Below are 23942 nucleotides of genomic sequence, written 5' to 3'. Positions count from 1 at the left end.
CACCACACAACAGAACCACTAACCCAGGAACCTATCCTTGCAACAAAGCCCGTTGCCAACTCTGTCCACATATCTATTCAGGGGATACCATCATAGGGCCTAATCACATCAGCCACACTATCAGAGGCTCGTTCACCTGCGCATCTACCAATGTGATATATGCCATCATGTGCCAGCAATGCCCCTCTGCCATGTACATTGGCCAAACTGGACAGTCTCTACGTAAAAGAATGAATGGACACAAATCAGACGTCAAGAATTATAACATTCAAAAACCAGTTGGAGAACACTTCAATCTCTCTGGTCACTCGATCACAGACCTAAGAGTGGCTATACTTCAACAAAAAAGCTTCAAAAACAGACTCCAACGAGAGACTGCTGAATTGGAATTAATTTGCAAACTGGATACAATTAACTTAGGCTTGAATAGAGACTGGGAATGGATGAGTCATTACACAAAGTAAAACTATTTCCCCATGGTATTTCTCCCTCCCACCCCACCCCCCACTGTTCCTCTGATATTCTTGTTAACTGCTGGAATTAGCCTACCTGCTTGTCACCATGAAAGGTTTTCCTCCTTCCCCCCCCGCTGTTGGTGATGGCTTATCTTAAGTGATCACTCTCCTTACAGTGTGTATGATAAACCCATTGTTTCATGTTCTCTGTGTGTGTGTATATAAATCTCTCCTCTGTTTTTCCACCAAATGCATCCGATGAAGTGAGCTGTAGCTCACGAAAGCTTATGCTCTAATAAATTTGTTAGTCTCTAAGGTGCCACAAGTACTCCTTTTCTTTTTGCGAATACAGACTAACACGGCTGCTACTCTGAAACCTATGGAAAATGTAGTAATGAACAAAGGGCAGGACTGAAACTGCAGGAGAAGTGTTAGGGGCTCAAAGAAGGGCTGGAGTGAGGAAGAAAATGAGGAGAGAGAAAAGATGTTAAAAAGCAAAAGAAAAGGGCAAAGAGTACATGTGTGTGCCCGGAAGCAACGGATATGTGCCAGATAGAGGCTTGATTGTAAAGAAAATGGCTTTGGAGTGAGAAGCAATTGAGGAGAGAAAGAACTGGAAGCTGAATGAATGAAAACAAAATTGCAGGGGGACAGGCTTTTCTGAAACAGAGAGACCATTCTGGAAGGCAATGATGTGTGTATGTGTGAGAGAGAGACAGACAGACAGACAGATAGACACCCACTGGCAAAGTGTCCCCTGTTCTTTACAAACTATTGTCACCTCACTCCTGACAAACTGACTACACCAAACACAGGGTCTTACAGGATATTTATCCATAAAGAACAGCCATACTGGGTCAGACCAAAGGTCCATCTAGCCCAGTATCCTGTCTTGAGACAGTGGCCAATGCCAGGTGCCCCAGAGGGAATGAACAGAGCAGGTAATCATCAAGTGATCCATCCTGGGATGCCCATTCCCAGCTTCTGGCAAACATAGGCTAGGGACACCATCTCTGCCCATCCTGGCTAATAGCCATTGATGGACCTATCTTCCATGAATTTATTTAGTTCTTTTTTGAACCCTGTTATAGACTTGGCCTTCACAACATCCTCTGGCAAGGAGTTCCACAGGTTGACTGTGCGTTGTGTGAAAAAAAATACTTCCTTTTGTTTGTTTTAAACCTGCTACCTATTAATTTCATTTGGTGACCCTTAGTTCTTGTGTTATGAGAAAGAGTAAATAACACTTCCTTATTTACTTTCTCCACACTGGTCATGATTTTATAGACCTCTATCATTTCTCCCCTTAGCCATATCTTTTCAAAGCTGAAAAGTCCCAGTCTTATTAATCTCTCCTCATACAGAAGCCATTCCATACCCCTAATCATTTTTGTTGTCCTTTTCTGAACCTTTTCCAGTTCCAGTATATCTTTTTTGAGATGGGGCAACCACATTTGCATGCAGTATTCAAGATGTGGGCGTACTATGGATTTATATAGAGGCAATATGATATTTTCTGTCTTATTATCTATCCCTTTCTTAATGATTCCCAGCATTCTTTTCACTTTTTTGACTGCTGCTGCACATTGAGTGGATGAGGAGATCTATCCATAATAACTCCAAGATCTTTCTTGAGTGATAACAGCTAATTTAGACCCCATCATTTTATATGTAGAATTGGGATTATGTTTTTCAATGTGCAATACTTTGCATTCATTGACATTGAATTTCACGTGCCATTTTGTTACCCAGTCACCCAGTTTTGAGAGATCCTTCTGTAGCTCTTTGCAGTCTGCCTGGGACTTAACTATCTTGAGTAGTTTTGTATCATCTGCAAATTTTGCCACCTCACTGTTTACCCCTTTTTCCAGATAGTTCTGAACAGACTGAATATGTTGAATAGACATTTATGAATATGTTGAATAGGACTGGGCCCAGTACAGACCCGTGGGGGACACCACTATTTACCTCTTTCCGTTCTGAAAACTGACCATTTATTCCTACCTTTTGTTTCCTATCTTTTAACCAGTTACCACTCCAGGAGAGGACATTCCCTCTTATCCTGTGGCTGCTTACTTTGCTTAAGAGCCTTTGGTGAAGGACCTTGTCAAAGGCTTTCTAAAAATATAAATACACTATATCCACTGGATCCCCTTTGTCCACATGCTTGCTGACCCCCTCAAAGAATTCTAGTAGATTGGTGTGGTATGATTTCCCTTTACAAAAAGCATGTTGACTCTTCCCCAACAAATTATGTTCATCTGTGTATCTGACAATTTTGTCCTTTACTATAGTTTCAACGAGTTTGTCTAGTGCTGAAATCAGGCTCACTGGTCTGTAATTGTTGGGGTCACCTCTGGAGCCCTTTTTAAAAATTGGCATCACATTAGCTATCCTCCAGTCATTTGGTACAGAAGCTGATTTAAATGATAGGTTACATACCACAGTTAGTAGTCCTGCAATTTCACATTTGAGTTCCTTCAGAACTCTTGGGTGAATACCATCTGGTCCTGGTGACTTATTACTGTTTAGTTTATCAATTTGTTCCAAAACCTCCTCTAATGCCACCTCAATCTGGGACAGTTCCTCAGATTTGACACCTAAAAAGAATGGCTCAGGTTTGGGAATCTCCCTCTCATCCTCAACCGTGAAGACAAAGAATTCATTTATTGTCCGAAGACCATTGAGTGCTCCTTTAGGATCTCGATCGTCCAGTGGCCCCACTGGTTGTTTAGCAGGCTTCCTGCTTCTGATGTTCTTACTTTATTTATTTATTTATTTATTTGCTATTACTTTTTGAGTCTTTGGCTAGCTGTTCTTCAAAATTCTTTTTTGGTCTTCCTAATTATACAGGAACCTAGAGAAAGCTTGTAACTTGTCAAGACTCAATCATTATGAGATGTATGTGTGGATAATATTTAAGGAATAATGTCTTTATATTGAAAGTCTGCTTTATGGACTTGGATTTTAACTGTGAAGCTGTAACAAGACTCTCTTGAGCGTGTGTGTAAAGAAATCAGTCACCGGGAGGGTAAGATGTCTCAGTGATGATCTACTCAAGCAAGAGGGACTTGACACACACCCCTCCCATGTCAGCTGGAAAGGTAATGCAAGATTCCACTGTCTCTACTCTTGCCACATCCCAGAACAGTTAATGGAAAACCATCAAGGACAATTGCAAATGATTGTAACCACTTGGAGGTGAAAAGGAGCATTATAGCAGGCAGGAGACCCTTCTGGCTATGAATCAGGACAAAAGACTGTCTCAGTGTAACAGAGTGTAGAGAGAGGCACTCTGTAGCCATTTGCTGAGGAAATCACTTAAGGAGAGGGGGTGGGCTTTCATGAACATTTGGATCCTAATCTTTGTGTCATCTGCAAACTTGCTCAGCAATCACTTTATGTTTCCTTCTTGGTCATCAATAAAAATGATTAACAGCGTAGGGCTGAGAACTAATCCCGGATGGATCCCATTCTCTTGATGATTCCCCAACTACAGTTACGTATTTATATCCGTCAGCCAGGCAGTATTTAATTCATTTCATGTTAATTTTGTATTAGTCCAGTTTTTTAATTAAAATGTCATGCAGCACCAAATCAAATGCTTTACAGAAGTCTAAGTATATTACATCAACATTGTTACGTTTGCCAACCAAATTTATAATCTCGTCCAAAAAAAAAAAAAAAAAAGATATCAAGCTAATTTGACAGGATCTATTTTCCATAAATCCATGTTGATTGGATTTTATTACCCTCCTGTAATTCTTTTATTGAGTCCCATATCAGCCACTTCATTATTTTACCCAGGAACAATATCAGTTCTATCCCCATACCAGTGAAGTTCTGAGTGGCCATAGTATGCAGCAAAAATACCAATGAGGAATTTATAGGTAGCTACAGGTTTAAACCCCTCATATTTCTGACGGCTGAAATTTTCAGACATGCCTGGGAGAGATAGTTAACCAAATTCCAGTGAAATCCATTGGAATTTGGGTACCTAACTCTCTTAGGCCCTTTGACAATCCCAGCCAAAATGAATATGACCCTTAAAAAAATTGTATACATACTGAATTCCTGGCAAGAAAACAAACTCAACTCACTGAAGTACAAACATATGCCACAGAATTAATCTTTGGGATTAGGATTTCCAAGAGGACAAACATTTGGCCTACAATCTTAGAACTAGTCTTATTATTTAATCAGGACAGACTCCAGACAGCTTAAACCATACATTCCTAGAGGGACAAATATTCTATATATGATGGAGTTCCTAACGGAATTGCCTGGCTATACAGTACATGGCCATTTGTCCTGATGGAATTCAATATTTCTCGTTAGTGTGTCCATAAATCATGTACTATACAGCCAGACACATCCGTTAGGAATATAATTACTGATGAGAGGAACCCATACAATTTTTTTCAGGACAAAATTTAGGGGGATACCCTGTTTGGAATAAATTAATAAAATTAATTTCTAAACAAACCCTGGATGACAAATATGTGGGTTAAATCCCATTGCAAGGAAAACACACAGACCATTCCAGAAAAATTTTCCAGCCAGTCAAATTCATAACAAGACCAAAAATTCACGCTGATGCTTAACATTGCAGTTGTACAATTATGCTGGCCATTAAGCAGATTATGCCATAAGAGCTCCAGATCAAAATAAATCAATATAATATAGATCTTGTCTGCACACACAAGGTTTCACAATTTTTTTTTTTACATGGACTTTGGGTACATCTACATTGCAGGTGAGGGGGTGAATGGCAGCTTTTGTAGACGTTACCCATGATAGCTGTACTCTAGGTAGCTTGCTAAAAACAGAAGTGGGCAGTGGATGAAACTTCCCCTGCGGGAAGCTAACTCTTTGTCCCACCTCTTCTGCCCAGAGCCCCGCCCAAACTTCACTCCTGTTCTTCCCCAGACCCCACTCCTGCCCACCACTGACTCGCCACTCATCTCTTCACCCCCCACTGTGAGTTTCCCCCCTCTGCTCACCTCCTCCCCACCTGGCTGCCGCTCACTCACCTGCTGCTCACCTCCCCCACCAGACCTCCTCACCCGCCACAACCCTATTACAGCCACCCCATGCCTATTATACCCACCACCCTATCCGACACTTGCAAACCACCACAACGTGGGCTTCAGCACCTCTGCACAAGCAATCACAGAATCAGGGGGGTCAGACTGGCTTGTACAGCCAGTGCTGAAGCCCATACCTCAGTGTCTTTACTTTTATTTTTAGCTAGCTACTTACAGTACAGCTAGCAGGACATGTCTACACAAGCTGCAGTGCAGATGAACCCTTAGTTCAACTGAGGTAAATCCCTGTGTTAACATATTTGAATAGGTTTACAGCTGGTTTATACTGAGTTAGCTTAATTTGAAATCTTGATCAATATGTCTCTATTATAAGTCAATTTAAGTACGTACATGCAGCTGTTTGTAATAGCTTAACTAACTATATTTAAACACTGATTTTAGTAAAACCGGTGCAACCTGCGTGTGTAGATGATAACTTAAAAAGGAAACATACATATAGGAGATAGGTGAGAGCTACTTCTTGGAAGGCACAGTTCAGTTTCATGTGTCAGATCTGAATTTGTCTTATTGAGCAAATCTTTGAAGGCATGAATGACAGACGTATTGGAGTCTCTCTCTTATTAACCTAGTAGCGATCATTCATCCTTTGTCTTATTTTATCCAACTGGTTCTTCTTTTTCTCTGTCTTACTGATTTATAGTACAAGTGTATTGTATTCACTGGTTCCTACAATGAGCCTTTTTCTTACACCCCTATAGAAAAGTAGTATTCCAGTATACCACCTTGTGTGAATCATCATAACCTATCCGACACTTGCAAACCACCAGTTTTTATTGTCAGAATGTTTCCTTTAGAAATCCTAATGCATTAAAGAGAAAAAAAGGTAATAAAAATAAGAGAGTTTTGTAGTATGCTTGAATACCTTATCTGCATGTGCAAGTCATGCTCAGGGAGTGAGTTTTGTTGTCCAATTCCCAGCTGAAGATTTAGGCCATGAAATGGGAAATAGGTTGCTGATTCTGATCTGCTTTTAATTCTGCACCCGAGCTGCTAGTCTTCATTTTCTTTCACATCTGAACAGATAGAGAGGAAAAGTTGAATCCTACAGCTCTAATACTGGAGAGAGGTGGTTCTAAGTATATACTTCCATGTATTAGGAATGATATATTTTATAAAATTGTATATTTTATTTTGGTCCAATGCTTGAGTCCAGATGCAAAAAAAAAAAAAAAGAACCAGCACAAAAGATGTTCAAAATACAGAACTTTTATCTGGGTTAAATATTCATTTGTGTGAGTGCATTTCAATGAGTTGCAATAACTAGTCATTGGAATGAATGGGAAATCAATGGGAGCTGCTGAATGCTCAGCACCTCTGGAAATTAAGCCACTTATTCAGGTGCCTATTTATGGGCTTAGGGACCTAACTTTAAGCATTGCTTTCTTAAAGTCTAAGGGCATGTTTACACTTGCCATTTAAAGTGGAAAAAGTCCCTTTTTTGCGCAAAAACCGTGGGAGCGTCTACACTTGTCAATGACTTTTTTGTGGTGAAATTCAGAAGTTTCATCACAAAAAGAAAACCACCTCCATGAAAGGCGTACAGCTTTTACTGGTGATACTTTTGTGGTGATGTGCAAGTGAAGACATGTTCTTCCTGTTTACACAGCTTTTAGCCTCCGGAGGATATCCCACAGTGCCTAGGTGACCACTCTAGCCAGCCGCTCTGCTGCTTTGATGCTAGGTAAACAGACATTGACCCCTCCCCCTATAGAGCCCCTGAAACTCCCCTTCCTGCTCACTTATCATCCAGCCAGGTGACAATGCCTGCTCCACGGAGCAAACAATCCCCTGCTTGGAGCAATGCTGAGCTAAGGGAGCTGATCAGTGTTTGGGGAGAGGAGGCTGTGCAGGGACCTACGATGCCCTGTGATCATGCCCAACCCCTTCCCACAAGACCTGTCAAGGTTCCTTCCCCACTCTGAACTCTAGGGTACAGATGTGGGGACCTGCAGGAAAACCTCCTAAGCTTACTTTTACCAGCCTAGGTTAAAATTTCCCCAAGGTACACACTATTTTACCCTTTGCCCTTGGACTTCCACTGCCACTACCAAACGTCTGGGTTTATTTTTTAAGAAAGAGTTGTTTGGAAATGTCTTTCCCCCCAAAATCCTCACCAAAACCTTGCACCCTCCTGCCTGGGGAAGGCTTGATAAAAATCCTCACCAATTTGCATAGGTGATCACAGACCCAAACCCTTGGATCTTAAGAATAATGAAAAAAGCATTCAATTTCTTACAAGAAGAATTTTAATATAAGAAAAGGTAAAAAGAATCACCTCTGTAAAATCAGGATGGTAAATACCTTACAGGGTAATTAGATTCAAAACATAGAGAATCCCTCTAGGCAAAACCTCAAGTTACAAGAAAGACACAAAGACAAGAATATTCATTCTATTCAGCACAGTCTAATTTCTCAGCCATTTAAAGAAATCATAATCTAACACATATCTAGCTAGATTACTTACTAAATTCTAAGACTCCATTCCTGTTCTGTCCCTGGCAAAAGCATCACACAGACAGACCCTTTGTTTCTCCCTCCCTCCAGCTTTGAAAGTATCTTACAGGTGAAAGGATTTTCCTCTGGCCAGGAGGAATTTTAAAGGTATTTACCCTTCCCTTTATATTTATGACAAGACCTATCATCAAAATGGAGAGAGCTGCACTGTGGGATAGCAGCCCTAGAACTCTCATCGGCAATGGAAATGCTGCAAATGTAAACACTCTCTGACACCTGTGAAAGTGAGTACACAAACCAGCGCTTTTCTTTCACCGATTCATTATCACCAGTGAAACTGACCGAGCAAAAACTCTGCAAGTGTAGACATAACCTTAGCTGCTAGACTGTAACTACGGATGAAATACTAAATGCTGGCCCCACTGAAATCAATGGAAGTTTTGCTGTCAATTTCACCTTCTGTCGCCTCTATGTTTTCACAGTGCTTGGCATGCCATCAGCAAATCAATCAGTAATCACACATCTATATATGAGGGATTATTCACTTGCTGAGAGCAGGGGTAGAGGATGAGGTAATCTGTTTATTTATTTCCCATTTTAAAAGAAATGCTATGTCATCACTGTAACGTGACCAACGAAGGAAACACCATCAGCTTGCAAATGCATTGATGTTAAGTGTCCTTTGTTAGAAATATTTAGTGCTTAAAAATACCCTAACTATATTGATGGTGCACCACACCATCCAATTTGCATCATTAGAAATGGAGCAGGAGATTGTGTCTAGGGACCTTCGGATGTATATTCCTCTAGAAAATTTTCCACTGGGTTCCTTCCCTTGGGATTTCTTTATCATCAAATTACCTGACATTTTGCACAATCTAGTGTATTTCACAGGCAAAACATTTGCTTTTCAGAAATATTTTTATGAGCCCAGAGATAAATCATCCTTTGGAAGAATGCTTAAATAATCTCCAGAAAATGGGTTGCTCTCCATTCAAGACACAGAAATCTCCCCTATCCCCCAACCACACCTCCCTTCAAATTACAGTGGAATTTTAACAAGCTACTCTCAGGAGCCTCTTCCAGCATATCACTGCAAACGGCATCTCATTACCAGTCCCCTGTGCTAACAAGTTCTACGCCAAAGGGCGATGTTCTAATAAAAGGTGATTAAAATGACGTTTAGCTGCAAGCCAAGGCACAGTGCTCTATTGCTGCATGTTAATGGATCCACACGGGGTGACCTAAAGGCACTAGTCAAGGATTTATATTTCAACAGGGTGGGAACAATTTAATTATTGTACATGTGTTACAAAAACTGTAATTTTCATGTGCACAATAACAGAGCACATTGAGTTTGTCTTTAAAACTAAATAATGAGATAAAGGCCAGTCTCTGGTGGAAAAAATTAGTAGTCACTTTCAAAACACTCAGAGAAAGCAACACAGACCGAACAGCAGTACCAAAAAGAAGAGAGGGGAGGATGGGGAATTTATATGAACATTCTACAAGGACTAGCAGCGGAAATAGAAGAGAAAATGATTTGGAGAGACAGAAATCCTAACCCCATTGAAGTCAATGGCAAAACTCCAATTGATTTTGATGGGGCCAGAATTTCACGTAGAGATGTTAGCAGCAATCCAATGCCTTGTCACCATATGCTGTACCAGGCAGTTTTGTTCTCTACCTTAATCATCATAAAAATATGCTTAATCCTGGAATTCTATTTCTCTTGTCCTTCCCACCTTCTGGCATTTTGAAGGGACTTTGCTGAAAGGGTTACCCTGCACACGAAGTTCTACTCAGTAGCTGTAACATACATGTACTATCGGATACTAACTGGAGATGAGTGAACATCTACAGATATACAACCAAATTTTCAGAAGTGTTCTAAGGCCCCAGTCTAACAGAGTAATTTAAAATTACATTAAACCCAATGGAGCTACCCAAGTGCTTAAAGTTAAGCACATAATTAAATACTTTGCTAGGTTGAAGACTAAATTTGGAGGCCCAAATTGACACCCTTGGGTCTGATTTCCAGAGATTCTGAGGACCTGCTTCTCCAAAACACATGTCTGCTTATCCCAGCCAGATGCAGGATGTGCAGAGTTGTATGAAAATGTGTGAAATGTTAAAAACGAAACAAATATGGTATCAAAATATTTTGAACTTAGACATAAGATCAGGTTTTATTTGAGGGTACTTAGTCTTCAAAATATGGCTGAATGTACATATAATATAGCAAAATAAACCTAATGGGACATTCAATATCTCTGCTTTTAAATGGGGAGGCCAATAGTCTTAGGGCTAACTGTGGTTAATGACTTTTACAAACTCAAACTGTTATAAAACAACCGTACTTATCTAATCAAAGAGCGTGAGCAATATGGCATATTTATGGAAGTTAGCAAGAAAAGACTAAGCTAGAAAAGAAGGGGACTATTTTATAGGTTTAAATTTGAACCTGATTCTGCAGTCTATGGAGCATGTACCTCTCATTGAAATAAGTGGGAGTGCTGCATGCAGCAAGATTGCAGGAATGGGTTTTGTGATGCTCATTGAAGCTTTTTCAGAGAATATAAGAATTAGTCATTATGGGCATGGCGACACTTGTAGATGTAGAACGCTTTGAGTTAAACCTGCCTTCGGAGAGTGCAGTAGGGAAAGCACTGCAGTCTGTCCACACTGTCAACTGCAAGCGCAGTGGCGTGGCCACATTTGCGGCACTTGCAACAGCATTGGGAGCAATGCATTATGGGCAGTTATCCCACAGAGCACCTCTTCCCATTCTGGCGCTGTGGCTTGTGGGAAGAGGGCAGGGGGTGCGGGGCATTCTGGGTCCTGTCCCAATGCCCCATGATGCATCGCTTTGCATCCCAGCAATCTCTGTGCTTCCATCCACAATTGGTGTCATCTTTCAATGTTTTTTGTATTGCATGCTCTGTCTTCCCTTTTGGTCTGTGGGAATGGAGTCCGAACTGCTGAGGAGTATGCTGACAAGTCTTGTGAGCACGTCACGTTTGGCAGTCGAATTACCCCTTATGATCCAAAGTGACAGTGAGGGCTCCGATAATGATATCGACACGAGTAATGCATATGACACGAGTTTGCTTGTGGCATTCATGGACATGCTCACCACCGTGAAATGCCACTTTTGGGCTCAGGAAACAAGCACTGAGTGGTGGAATCACATTGTCATGCAAGTCTGGGATGAGGAGCAGTGGCTGCAGAACTTTCGGATGAGAAAAGCCACTTTCATGGGACTGTATGAGGAGCTCACCCCCACCCCAAGGCGCAAGGACACGAGATTAAGAGCTGCCCTGACGGTGGAGAAGCGGGTGGCTGTTGCAATCTGGATGCTGGCAACTCCAGACAGCTACTGATAGGTTGCTAGCCAGTTTGGAGTGGGAAAGTCAACCATTGGAATCATGTTGATAAAAGTTTGCAGGGCCATTAATCACATCCTTCTCAGAAGAACCGTGACTCTGGGTAAAGTGCATGACATTGTGGATGGCTTTGCACAAATGGGTTTCCCTAACTGCGGAGGGGCGATAGATGGCACACACATTCCAATTCTGGCACCAGCCCACCTAGCCTCCAAGTACATTAATTGGAAGGGGTATTTCTCTATGGTTCTCCAGGCGCTTGTGGATTACCGTGGGTGTTTCATTGACATTAATGCAGGCTGGCCCAGAAAGGTGCATGTCGCACTCATCTTTCGGAACACTGGCCTGTTCAGGAAGCTGCAAGCCGGGACTTTTTCCCCAGACCAGAAGATCACCATAGGGAAAGTCAAAATGCCCACTGTGATCCTTGGAAACCCTGCTTACCCATTAATGCCGTGGCTCATGAAACCCTACACAGGGAGCCTTGACAGCAGCAAGGAGCAGTTCAACAGGCTGAGCCGGTACAGAATGACTGTGGAGTGTGCTTTTAGCTGTTTAAAGGGCCACTGGTGCTCTCTGTATGGGAAGCTGGACCTGGCCAATGACAGCATCCCTGCATATATCTGCATGCTGTACCCTCCATAACATTTGTGAAGGGAAGGGTGAATGATTCACTCAGGCATGGAACTCGGAGGTTCAACTCCTGGAGGCTGAATCTGAACAGACGGAGAACAGGGCTATTAGAGGGGCCCAGCGCGGCGCTGCAAGGATTAGGGATGCCTTGAGGGAGCATATTGGTGGCTTTCAGCCTCAAATATATCTGGTGCCTTGCACAGGAGTGAAGTGCAGTGGTTCCAATGTTAGTAGGAATCTGTCTGCGCTATGCTGACTTGCAGTTCCTGTTGCTTTCCTGGGCTAGGGTATCTTTTACTTTATGCAATAATAAATGTTTTCAAAGCCAAAAACTCCATTTATTGAAAAGAAACACAACTGCTTGGGAAACAGAAAGGGCAAGGGGGTGGGGTGGGGAACAGTACAATCACAGATTTGCATATGTCCTGTTATCATACTCAGCCTTCCTGTCTGGAGTGCTGTGCAATAAGTCCTGCACTTCCAGATGGCTATACTGCATGGTGATGGGGGTTGTGTGCAGTGGGTAAGGTTTGTAGTTTTCAGGGCTGGGTGGTGAAGCTACTGGTATTGGAGGCAGTTGGTGGCGGTAAGAACCCGGATGTTGGGGAAAGTGGGTTGGAGGTGACATGGGAGCACAAGGGAAAGAGTTTTGGGACAAGGGCTGCAGGGGGGGTCGGACACAGTAGTGCTCTGCCTGCATGGCTATAAGTGCCTGGATAGAGTCCGCTTGGTGCTCCATTATGCTTAGCAGCTGATCCGTGCTTTGCTGCTGGAGCTCCTCAGTCTGCTGGCGGATCCTCCTTTCACTGTCCTGCCACTCCTGCGCTTTTTGATTTTCATTACTTGAATGTTGCATTACTTCATGCAACATGTCTTTCTTGTTTCTACGTGGTCTCTTTCTGATTCTTTGGAATCTTTGGCCGGTGATAACACGGATGGCTGAGATCTCAAGGTTGCATCTGTAAAGGCAAAATGCAACCCTTAACAGAGGCAGCATTGTTCACACTAGTCAGAGCAATGATTCCCCCTAACTTAAGGGCAAGCGCAGTCTACACAATAGCATAATTTGCCCGTCCCCTAGCAAGCACACATAACCCACGGGAGCCCCAAAATGGTGAGTAAGCACAGGGTCAAGCGTGACTGATTGTTTCACGGCTGTACTGTCCTCTGGGTTTCTGTGCCTTGGGGAGAGCCAACGGCGGCAGGGGCCCCTATACTGAACACTGTCCCCACATTTTCCACAGGAGTTCATCCTGGAAGATCTCTCGCTGCTGAGGGTGACCAGGGAAGCAAGGGAGGGTCTTCTACTGCAATGCGGCTTCTGCCCCAGCCCATATGCAGCTTGCCTGTGTGCAGCAATGTGGGCCCCGCCCCCCACGGCACAGTGGAGTGGACAAGTTAGCCTTACTGGGACAAGGACCACAGTGGCTCCCCTGAGAAACCTGCGCAAGCGCATTGCCCAAGTTCTGGCTGACACCTTTGAAGAGATCACTAAGGCAGATTACCATGATGTGAGAGAGCACATCAATGCCCTATTCCGCATCTAGGCAAGCATGCAGCCCTAACCCTCCTCGCCCCAAGAGCCTGCACCGAATAACTTCCTTCCCAAAATAAAAGCCGCTTACCGGGAACATCCTCTGGTGTTTGTCCTTCCCCAAACACCGGCTGCCATGACTGGCTACCTTCCTCCTGGCTTGAGAGCAGCTCCTGGCTGCATGCATCTCAGGATTCTGGGGTGTCTTCCTCCACCTCAGCACCCTCGCTCCCCTTTGCTGCTGCTCCTCTTCCTGCCTTTGCCTTGTTGAACTGGGCTCTGAAGTGTCCGTGGTGGTACTTGGAGTGGAGGTGGGGTTGCCCCCAAGTATCGAGTCCAGCTCCTTGTAGAAATGGCAGGTCACAGGGGCAGCACTGGAGCAGCTGTTTGCCTCGCAGGCTTTGCAGTAGGCATTCTGCAGCTGCTTCACTTTAATCCTGCAGTGCAGTGCGTCCCGGGCATGGCCCCTTTCCATCATGTCCCTTGATATCTGCCCAAAGGTATTGAACACAGCTGGGACTGGACAGCTTCCTCCCCCCCAAACACTGATGAGGTCCAGCACCTTGCCATTGCTCCATACTGGGGATCGCCTAGCGCATGGAGGCATGGGCACCTGGAGAGATTCGCTGAGAGCTCTCCACGCCTGGCTGAGCAAACAAAAAAGGGGATTTTCAAAATTCTCAGAGAATTTAAAGGGTGGATCTGATGGTTGGTCACCTGAGAACAGGTCAGTAGAGTTCAAAGTCATGACCAGAGTGGCTAGAACAGGCATTGTGGGACACTTTTGGATGCCGATCAGAGCGCACTAACAGACCAGGGTGTCCACACTGGCGTTGCGGCACTCCAGCCGGGGCGCACCAAACGTTATTATACATTATTACAACGTTATTGCCAAGGTGGAGTATCAGGAGCGCTCTAGCCACTGAGTCAGAGCGCTCTACGTGCCTTGCCGGTGTGGACAGGTAGTGAGCTAGTGCGTCCAGGGTTTCCTTTAATGTGCTCTAACTCACAAGTGTAGCCAAGCCCTAAGGGTGAAATCCTTGCCCCATTGAAGTCAAGAGGGTTTAGGATTTTACCCTACAATTCTTTTCTGCTATACGAAAGGCAAGACCTTCAGCAGGGCTGCTCCTAGACCAAATGGTGCCCCAGGCAAAGAGTGTCGTGAGCCCCTCCCCTCTCCATTTGTTAAACTTTTGAATACTTTATTTTTTATTGCATTTATAGCCCATATCACAACTTTGATGCATGATTTGCATGCATGATTTATCCCCGTCAGATAAGACAATAAATTTGCACACTAGGATCTGTAAATCTGTATTTATTCATGCCATATATAAGCAAATAAAAATGGTTTCCTTTAGACTTATAGAAACTTTTTAATTTTAAGAATAACTGAAATGTCACTAACAACAAAAACAGCACCCCAAGCCTGGCACCCCAGAGTCACCTGCCCCTAAATCCAGCCCTGACCTTCAGCTGGCATAAGATGGTGTAACGCCTGACTACAGCAAAGAGTCTGGCCCAGATTTTGTAATCTTGAACCTAATTCAACAGACATTAAGTGAAAATATACAATCTCATTTTTAATGAAATCATTATTACATGATTAACTACATTATTTGATTGAGGGAATCAGGTAAGCATCCAAATTATACCTATGTGAATCAGTGTATTCTATATAACTAAATTCTAAATTCATTAGAACTAGTAAATTATTTAAAAATTTTGGGCCTAATCTTGCAAACCTTACTCATAAGACTAAATTACTGGACTGCTTATCTTCCCCATTCCTCCACTCCCTTCAATTCCAGAAAGTACGCTGTGTGCAACAGCAGTGTACATTTATTATAATTAACCCTTTAAGATAATAAAAACTAATCAGTTCATCAAGAGTTATGGATCCAAAAAATCAGAAAAAAGAACTAATTTTGATTGACTCTTGCTAGTTAGTGTCTGTTATATTTGGAATAATTGTTATTAAGGGACTGGATCATAATTAGAAAAACAATTACTTTTATTAGGAGGGATTAATTAAAACTACAGGAGCAGAAGAAACCAGTTCAGATAAGTTTTCACAGAACTCCACCCACACAGTTCTCTAGAAAGAATATTAACTTATATACATTACATCAGCAGAACAAATCACCATCGGTTGATCATTGATCCTGAGGGCAGAATATTGTTGCTTAGCAACTTCTCAGAGCTGACTTTTACAATTAACCCTTTTGGGAATATCACATACAGCAACATCTGATTAAAAAAAAAAAGATAGGTAACAAAAACAAAAGTACACAACCCTTCCCCTCCTTGCCCTCACCTCAGAAAATAGGAGGATACAATTATATTCCTAGCTATCATCCACACAGAGAGAAATTAACTGGAGTAGCAATTCTGCGATAGCTCCCCAAGTGGATGCTCGATTTTGTCTGATTTACCTTAATCTGTTTTGGAAGTAGATTAAACCAAACTGAAAAAAATTCTCTCTGATTTCAGAATGAAGTGTCCACATGCGGACCTATTCCAAAATAGTTATTGTGCTTTAAAGTCATGCCTTCCCTTAATCCAAATTAATTTTCAAATGTAGACAAGCCCCTCGTTCATCTGGGTTCCTGTGCAGTACACCTGTCCAAGACAGCATGAGTGATCTTTCTCAAGCACTTTAAATTGGGCTAATTTCTGCAGTACTTGGAGGTGTGGGTGTACAAGGATTGTGGGGTCAGGGTGAAAATGGGTTAAAGTTCACAGAGAAAGGTTATATTGTGAATGTAGAACCCACTCTTACAGGTGGTATGAAGCTGCATGGCCACAAGAGCAGCCCAGAGAGTTACAGTCCCTTCCCTGGTTCCTGTCCTCTTGCTTCACAGGGGAAGTAATCTGCTTCTGGGCTATACCAGCAGCAGATTAATTCTTCTCTTCTATGCGAGCTCAGCTTTGCTGGGGCCAAAGCCAATGCTCCACTATTTGTGCACCTTCCCATTTGTCTGTGACTCACAATGTGGGTAGTCCTTCCAGGGGAACAAGGGGTGCAAGGCAACCCTTGACTCACCTGGGTGTTTTAATGCAGGTCACAATCCTGCCGTAATTTTGAGTTATGTACAATTTTCCAATCCCTAAATTCTTATATAAAAATACAGGTTCAAGCTGTTCTTCTCCTTGAGCAGCACCTGCAGATTTTGACCAAAAGGTTCTTTCTGCATAAAGTGTGTAGGTGGGAGCAATCTTGGAAATGTTTGGATACATTTGGAGTTTTGATTCACTTCTCTTAAAGTTTTGCATTAACATGAACTGAATTATTCATCAGTTTCCACCCTTCCCCCTTTCAAATACAAAAAAAAAAAAAAGTGAAAGCAAAAACCAGACGGCTGCTCTTTTATAATAAAAAGAAATAACTTCCTCTTAGTGTATTTGCAATATGGCCAATTAAGAACTATAAAAACAAATGTTCACATAAAATAAAGTAAAACTTACATATTGAGATGTTAGTATGCTGTACTCTGCATATGGATTCTGAAACAAAACTGGAATGACATCTCTAAAGAACAGCTTGCTTGTTTTTTGAGCAATCAAGAAAAACTACACTGTTCTTTGCCATTCAAAATTCAGTGACACAAGGTTGGTGAGGTAATATCTTTATTAGACCAACTTTTGTTGATGGAAGGGACAAGCTTTCAGACTTAAACAAAGCTCTTCCAAGATTTGTTGATAAAGATAATTGTTTTGGTGTAATTTATGTAGACTTCTGTAAGGCGTTTAATTATAGCATCCTGCAGCAGCAAGTCAAAGAGCTAGAATGATATTAAACTAACATGGGACACATTAAATGGATCCAAAACTGGTTAACTGATAGGTCTCAAAATGTAACTGTCAAGGGAATTGTCATTGAGTGGTTCTGTTTCCTGTGGGGTCCCACAGGGATTGGTTCTTGACCCTTTATCATCTTTATCAATGACCTGTAAGAAAACATTAAATTACAACTGATAAAGTTTGCAGATGACACAAAAACTGACCGAGTAGTAAATAATGAAGAGGACAGGTCACTGATTAAGAGGGATCTAAATCGCTTGGTAAACTGGGCACCAGCAAACAATATGCATTTTTATATGGCTCAGTGTAAATGTAGACCTCTGGAAACAAAGAATCTAGGCCATACTATTCAGACAGAGGACTCTGGAGTCAAGCAGTGATTCTGAAAAAGATTTGGGGGTTGTGATGGATAATCAGCTGAACATGAGATCATAGTGTGATACTCTGGCCAAATAAGCTCATGAGATCCTGGGATGCATAAAAAGGTATTTTTTTATTTAATTTAATTTTAATTTAAAACAAAATGATCACAATTATGGCATTGAGGCTATTAACACTATACTAAACTTGTCTTTTAATTAACATAAAGCCATTCTGTGGTTACATTTCAGTCTTAAAGTATGTAGAATATAGTTAATTCAAAATAGCCTACTTCTTACCTTAGAACAGCTGTTATATTAGTTTCTTTCTCGGAGGGAGTTGGGGGCAAGAAGGGGCTCCAGGCTGGGGCAGAGTGTTGGGGAGCAGGAGAGGGTGAGGGGTTTGGTGCAGGACGGGGTTCTGGCCTGGGGCAGGGGATGGCCGTGCAGGAGAGGGTGGCCAATGGGAGCTGTGGGGATAGTGCCAGAGGCAGGGACAGTGCACAGAGCTGCCCCCCACCACCAGGGGCCACAGAGATGTGCCAGCAGTTGGCTGCTTCTGGGAACCTGCCTGAGCTCTGCTGTGCTGCCAGCTGAGAACCGCCTGTGGTAAGCGCCTCCTGGCTGGAGCCTGCACCTCGCACCCCCTCCTGCACCCCAATCCTGTGCCCCAGGTCAGAATCTCTGTCATATCCTGGGACCAACATGACACCAACAAAATTGAAGCATTCTACAAGACTTGAGTGCCTAAAGGCTGGGTATTCAAGTTTGATCAATACATTCTATGTTGCATTTGCGGAAAAGCTATTAGTGTCAATTCAACATTCCCTACAGCTGCTCTTAGGCAAGGAGGGTGGGACAAATTCACTCATGGTGTAACTCCTTTGGCTTCACAAATTTTGTTCATTGTGCTTGTTTGATTATGATAACTCTGCAAATGTCCTAGTGGATAAAATTACCATAAATATAATGAAAAATAATTTTGAAAATAGTTTCCATAAAGGAATGATAGAAATGGAAGTATTTCAATATACTTGACAAACATCAACTTACAACACTCGTGTAACTTGGCTCCCAGGGGAAACAAACTATGTAATGTAAGAATGCCATAAGGATAGTGTGCATTTATATATTGGATTTATATTTCATTTAGTACATGAATTTACATGACAGTGGCTGCTTTCATATACTACAGTAGTTCACACAAAATATGTTAAATATTTAAAAATACAGCAAATCCGAATGTTCTTAGAGATCATTATACAAACACCCCCTGCCACACGTTAGCTTGTTAAGGTTACATAGTGCTCATTGCACAACGATGGAAATGCAGCAGCTGTTTAACAACACACTGCAACACTACCCAACAATTTAGGGCATCAACTGAATAAGATATCCATTCAAAACTGTCTGGAGAATGTAAGTGAGAGGAATTCCACATTGGGATGGGGCCAGAACATTAGGAATACTGCTCCCTACTCTTATAAAAAAGACATGGGCTCTCAAATGACTCGGACAGTCTTGGTTTTACATGTTAGCAGAAAAAAAGGAAATTCACAATATAGATCAACTGCACGTAATGAGTAGGATATAGACTAGAAGTGGGATGCCAGCCTTGCATTGACCCCTAATGATGCTAAGGGGAACATCAACAATCTTAAATTCCTCACTTATGTACTTTATATGTCCTCAGTAAATCTATTTGGGTTTTTCAGGCACCTTCCATGGTGAGATTTTATTATCAATCAAAAATAAATTGACCAGGAATGTGCAATTTCTATGTGTGGGAGTTAGAGTTATTTCTATCTTCCATTGCCCCTCAGTGCAAAAATGAGTGGGTGGAAGATGTGGGAATCTCAGGCAGTAGAGTGTGCTGCATTATATATTCAGAATACTTGCTTTTAGTTTCTAGTCAGTGTAGTGAAGACAGGAATCCCCAAAAGGTTTTGGGTGACAAATGCTAGCCTCAAACTATGTTGAAAGAAATGAATCTATGTTTAATTTTTCAACTATTATTAGTTTTGCTGTCTTCCATGGATCGAAAAAGGAAACAATGTTTGTATTAATGACTCCTGGATTCTGCACTGCTCAATGTACATGTACTAATAATTTAAGATTTGAATATGCCTACAACAAACAACATCAGGTTTTTGCAACAATGACCATTAAAATTGTGGAAGATTTTGTCAGATTTAAAGTAGGTTCCTAGGTGTGAGGAATCTGCTGAATCCCAGTCTTCGAATAGGATGTACTGTGTTCTGAATGATCTGGAGAGAAGCATAATTGATGAAGTATGGGAGCCATAAGCCCTGTACTGCTTAGAGATCCTCCTTTAAACTCAAGTGACAGGGACCTCTGCTTTCATAAGGAGGAGAACCCAAATTCGGTACCTGCTGTCACCATGATTTTATTGACAAGTGGGACATTGCTACATGTCCACAAATTCGTTATATCAAAGCTCATGAGGCATGTTGAGATATGTCTTGGGCCACCCTGGCCTTGATTCTTGGTAGAATACTGATGGAATTACAAGTACAGAACAAAGGCAGTATATGGCTGTACAGTACATCTATTTCCTGAAAATCTGACAGCTCTTTGCCTATAAGGAAGATTTGGTATTTGTGAAGTATGACTTTTTTGAAGAAACATTTGTGCAGTAAGGCACAAAAATTTGAAGTGTGTATTTGCTACTGAACTTTCTTTAAGTTAACTGGAGTGATGGATTGCTGACAGGTATCTATTCATATGATGGAAGCTACCTCATTGTTTGCCAGCACAGGAAGCATGTGTTGTATCTTTAAGCATCACTTGTAGTTTTCTACTACACAGTGGCTTGCAATCTCATCCAATTGATTTTAATCAAAAATACTCAAAACTTCTCTAAAGGAGTTCTCTTCACCCAGGCTAATCAGATTAGGCAGCGTGTAATTAACTATCAACTCCTACTAAACCAGAGGATTGAAAGGCATCTCTCAAGCATTAAGACTTTGGAGCCGAGGAATTATTTGTTTACATTTTTAGTGAGTTGGAGGCAAAGAGAAGTAGATTCAGGGAGATGTAATATCCTACTGAGTAGAAAAATGAAAACCAAAACACATACTGTTAAAATTCAAACTAAGGGGGCTGGACTGCTCAGGGAAGTGGCTTGTGGACTGAGAGCCTTTCATCTCTAGGCTGCTTAAACTAATTGGCTTTCTTTTCCTTCATTCTGAACAGAGACATCAAGGCTTTAATTTTCCATGGAGATCAAAGTACCCTTCCCACTAGAGATGGTCCTTTGGGGTCAGATTTGAAGTATGTTTGCAGGGCAGCATGGGAGAAGCTCATACTGCTAGTACCTGTGCTTTATGTAACTATTTTATGAATGACAGGCTTCAATCAGCAGGGCTGTCAATTTGTCACCTTTCTTAAGCAGTATTGTCCTGATCCAGTGTCCACTGAAATCAATGAGAGTCTTTCCATTGATATCAATGGTTGTTAGGATAGGCCCAGTCCATGCAAATTAAAGAAGCCAGGAATGAGTAGAATCCAGGAAATGTAGAGATTAGGCTTGCCCCTCTGTCCTTCACTTGCTCTGTTATTCATCACCTGAGCTGCAATCCTGAAGCACAAGAGGACAAGTAAAAAATGGACTGAGAGCCTTAATGCATTTCTTCGCTCTTAGCAGTTTGTGCTTTAATGCAGTGTTTAAAATTTATTTATTTTTAAATCAGTAAGAGAAAAATCAAGTGATGTATTATTAATAATATCATACAGTGATATAGTACCTTTCAACCCAAAGGATCCCAAAACACCTTCCAACATAAATCTCAGATCCCCCTATTCATTGCATGCAGGGGAATTTAGGTTGTTGTAAGCTCCATGCTTAGTGCTATAGATTCCTGCATTTCAGCTACAGGAAATGGGGACGGATAGACAGAGGTTCTACCACCAAGATAACCCTTTCAAGGTTGAAGAACAGAGGCCTTACCAAGTGGCTCAACAAGAAGCTGGAGCTTGCTTAGAAGATAGCAAAGGGGGACCCAGAAATGGTTCCTGAAGGACGTATGCATTTTGAGTGGATGTGGTAAGTGGAGTCTATACAGGGAAATTTACCAGCATTACTATACTGCTATATTTAGGTCACTGTTGACATTCTTACAGTGGCCTTTTTTGGGGGTGTGGGGAGCTTAGATTATACTGATAGTAATACTGGTAAATTTCCCTGTGTAGACAAGACGTAGGATCCAAAGACAAATCACAGACTTCTTTAAAGCTGATGTGTGTGCCAAACAGTTTCCTTTGGGCTCAACAGAAGAAAAAACAAATCAAGCCCCTTTATGTAGTAAACATAGCTGAAGAAAATGGTAAGGACTTCCCAGGTGACGTGAGCAGAGGGGTTTCCCATGTTGCAAATGCAGGGATTAGAATGTTGGTTTGCAGCCTATGGGCATGAGAAGTGGAAAAGCCAGCAGAAAGAGTTGTAAACATAACCCTGGAGGAAGCAAAGAGACAGAACTTTTGGGGCACAGAGCTCACTGGAGTGGCAGACTTGGGGATTTCTGTGCAAGGAAACTGGCTGATGCTGTTTGTTTCTATTGTGTTCAGGGAAACAGGACCCTGTATACATTCTTTGTAAATAAACAAGTTCATATTGATCATGTACCTGATTCATATCATCAGTTCTTCGCCCTAAAGAAAACAACCCTGCAAGGCAACGAATATTGACTAACTGCTTGGCCCAAGAGGGGCAAAACAAGCCATTCTCCTAGGAGATACCAAGGTCAGAGAAAATCTCATATCCTCTTAGGGGGAACTGAAAGGCTCTTGATAGGTAGAATGTGAGACTTTTACAGGGGGTAACCTGAAACTTCAATATATGTATGAACTCAAAACTCTAAGGAGACCTGAACAATAAGCCACTGTGAACAAAATCTGCTCTTCATATAGTCAAAATCCACAAGTATTGAAAATGGTAGACCTCTCACAGATCTAGTCAATAATATTATATCCAATCCAATCCTACAATATATCGACATGCTGGAGTGACCAGGGCTCTGGACTGGGACTCAAGGGACTGGTTCTATTCCCAGATCTCTGACTGACGTGCTGTGTCACTGTGATCGGGTCATTGCACTTGTGCCTCTGCTTCCCATCCCATCCCCCATCTGCCTTGTGTATTTAGGGTTTGATTTTCATTTTACAAAAAGGTCCTTTAACTCCATCCTGTAAAGGTGCCCTAAAAATGGGTGTCAACTACTTTTGCACTCACTTTAGGACCTTGTCTACTGACAAATGTTGCACTGCTTTAACAATACCAATACAGTTAACGCAGTGCAACTCTTTAATTGCTGATGCAGTTATACCAATAGAAAGTTGCTTTATACCAGTAAAGCAGTTCCCATACAGGAAAGGGATTGATCTCTACCAGAACAAAGACACCTTTTTACAGGTATAACTAAGTAAGTGTTGTACCACTATAACAATTTCAATTAAAAGAAAATCACATTCCTATCTGAAACAGATATATCAGTCCCCAAGCTATGTGCTGACTAGCCCTAAGGCACTTTATATTGCCAGAATGGTGTGCCGGGGCCTCGGTGTAAATAAGAATAAAGCCTCATCCCCTTCGTAAGCTCTCTGAGACAGGAACTCTGTCTTACCAACCTAAATTACCCCTGCATGGGTTTCTTCTTTGTTTCTGATCCTAAACTGTTAGGTAGTGTTGCTTTTCTATTATGCCATGCCATATGCCTGGGGTGGCCAAACTTACTGGCCCTCCGAGCTGCATACGACAATCTTCAGAAGTTTGAGAGCCAAGGCACACCTACTAGGGTCCAAGGCTTCAGTCCCACAGGAGGTGCCTGATGGGGCTTGGGGCTTCAGCCCCGCTCCTGCTGAAGCCAGGAGCCCTGGCAGGTACGTCCAGCAGGACTGATGCCCCGAGACCCCTTCCTCATTGGGCAGAAGCCCCACCACCCTGCTGCATGGCAGAGGTCCTGAGCTCCACCCCACCCCAGTCTGGTAGGTGGAGAATGGAGGGAGCATCACAAGCCACACTTTAATGGCATAGACAGTACACTGATAAAGTTTGCAGACAATACCAAGCTGGGAGGGGTTGCAAGTGCTTTGGAGGATAGGATTAAAATTCAAAATGATCTGGATAAACTGGAGAAATGGTCTGAAGTAAATAGAATGAAATTCAATAAAGACAAATGCAAAGTACTCCA

General features: G+C 42.1%; 1 protein-coding gene and 1 long non-coding RNA gene across 2 annotated transcripts in view; one reads left to right on the top strand and one right to left on the bottom strand.

Moving 5' to 3' along the window:
- Positions 1-23942, bottom strand: part of SHISAL1 (shisa like 1) — a 274691-nt gene that overhangs the window by 152902 nt on the left and 97847 nt on the right. Inside the window, exon 2 of the mRNA XM_043515578.1 lies at positions 6426-6576. The gene's annotated coding sequence lies outside the window, so the exon portion shown is untranslated. The remainder of the gene's footprint in view (positions 1-6425; positions 6577-23942) is intronic.
- LOC119849954 overlaps positions 1-23942 on the top strand; it is a 127333-nt gene that overhangs the window by 36819 nt on the left and 66572 nt on the right. The window lies entirely within an intron of this gene.

This window comes from Dermochelys coriacea, chromosome 1 (genome assembly GCF_009764565.3).
Source record: "Dermochelys coriacea isolate rDerCor1 chromosome 1, rDerCor1.pri.v4, whole genome shotgun sequence".
Lineage (NCBI taxonomy): Eukaryota > Metazoa > Chordata > Testudines > Dermochelyidae > Dermochelys > Dermochelys coriacea.
Note: the sequence above shows the minus strand (reverse complement) of the source record. Positions and strands in the feature narration are given on the sequence as shown.